The sequence below is a fragment of the Olea europaea genome, unplaced genomic scaffold (genome assembly GCF_002742605.1).
Source record: "Olea europaea var. sylvestris unplaced genomic scaffold, O_europaea_v1 scaffold6275, whole genome shotgun sequence".
Taxonomy (NCBI): domain Eukaryota; kingdom Viridiplantae; phylum Streptophyta; class Magnoliopsida; order Lamiales; family Oleaceae; genus Olea; species Olea europaea.
The window spans coordinates 1-1,968 of NW_019264634.1; the positions used below are offsets into that span (position 1 = coordinate 1).

At 36.0% G+C, this 1,968-nt stretch overlaps 1 non-coding gene across 1 annotated transcript; it reads left to right on the forward strand.

Annotated features, from left to right (window-relative positions):
- The first annotated feature begins 364 nt into the window (after nt 1–364).
- Nucleotides 365–437, forward strand: TRNAE-CUC. The gene has a single exon. It is a non-coding gene; the product is annotated as a tRNA-Glu (tRNA).
- The last annotated feature ends 1,531 nt before the right edge of the window (nt 438–1,968 follow it).

Here is a 1,968-nt window from a genome sequence, read left to right on the forward strand (position 1 = left end):
ATGATTGAGTTGGAACACTTGAAATTGGAAGAGTTTGCATTAGATTTTTGATTTTCCTTTTTTTGTGTTAAAAAGAAGGTTATACCAATGAATTCTTAGTCTTTTATGCTCGTGTTACTATTAATGATTATCTATTAATAGATCGTAACACCATGAATGACAAATTATGTTCTTATAGTTCTAAAATTATTGTTATTGATATCACTTTTTGGTTATCGTTACTTTTTGTTGGAGAAATATCCACTTCACTTTCCATTGAGTTCATGTTGCATTTTTAGTGTCAAGAGAGGAAAAAATGATGAAATTTTGTTTGATATGGTTCGGACTTTAATATATAGTTTAATTTATATTGCGTTTCTAACGGTCCGTTGTAGTCTAGTTGGTTAGGATACTCGGCTCTCACCCGAGAGACCCGGGTTCAAGTCCCGGCAACGGAATTTCATTTTTCATTTTTCTCTTTTCCAGATGATGTCAAATTGCCGGTCTTCGATTCGGTCCATTTCTTATTTAGTTCTGATAATTATTTATCGGTTCATCCCGTTCTTGTCAGCCCACACAATATTCGCCATCCGTTCCATTCAACCCCCCACTCCCACCCCCCTTTTTTGGTGGTAAAGAATCATATAGCAGCTCAAATTTGTCTGCTTCAGCCACAGCCTCTGCAGAGATTCAGCTGCAGTATTTTGTTGCGCGCACGCAGACGGTGAGAGTGTAGACGCTTTTCTTATAGTTTTCAATTTTGTCTATGCACAATTAAGGTTTTTGCATGTTTGAATATCTTGTGCTTAATCTATTTGTTTTCTATTTACCTTTTTTCTGAACTGTTTTGACTAAGAATAAATCATAACATTTTGGAAATTTCTATTTGTGTTTTATGTTCTTGATAGTATTAATTAAATCTGTATTGGGGAAAAAAAATAAAAGAAAATTTAGTAAAAGAAAATTACGGACTATGGAGATTTGGGCAAATTCTTTGGGTAAAGGTTGTGTATTCCTGTACCAGATGAAAAAAAATTCAAAATAAGTCATTTTGTTGCTCTAGTTTGAGTGCTTTCATGTAAAAGTAGGGAAGACCAGTGAATCCAATACCTTTTGGTCAGGAGATGAATGTGGAGATGGATGGTTTCATTCTTATTTTGCGTTCCTAGGATATCAACACCAGTTAGAAATATTGGCACATGTTACTTGTATTGTATAACGATTTCAAGAATACCGTTTCAATATCTGAGAGGAATGTGTTGTACAATAGCCAGAATCATAAAATTGATATATAATGGGAGACTGCTTGGATTAGTTTTAATTTCTTCTGTTTTTATTTTACATACTGGTTAACAAGTTTAGAAAGATTGACTCAATGTAAATTTGTTTTGTTCTGTTTGAGATCCTTTTCTCCATATGAGAATATTAAAAGATCCTACTTGGGTGACAACCAAGCAAATAAGTGCCAATTTGAGCTTCACCTGAGAAAGATTGAGACTGACCCTGTGCAAACAAGACTTGTCTAGGCTTGGTTCATCTGCTGCCCTAGCTTTGGGGCAGCCGCAGCTCTTATTATTACAGACCAATGAATTGTCATCCATGACTCAACACTCTTCTAGCAATTGTATCCCACTGTACTCAGAGTTTAAGGCTGGGCGTTCTCCTGTTTGCATATTTGTTTTAGTCTTCTCTTCTTGAATCTTTATCACTATTTATGTAACTATTTGATTCACATGATTAAACCTGTAGAAGGAATGTATAAACTTGCGCATCGTCTGTTTTTTGAACTTCGTATGATCCTTTTCTATCTCCACATTTCCATTCTTTCTAGATTGGTTTCCATATGTTGTGGAGGAGCTGAATAGAATCTGAAAGTCGTTTGCACTACTGTCCCTTGGTTAGTCCTCTCTCTATCTTCCACTTTTACATTTTTCAGCAAATTTACCTCTACCGGACATTGATCCTCCCCCCCCCCCCCCCCCCCCCCCC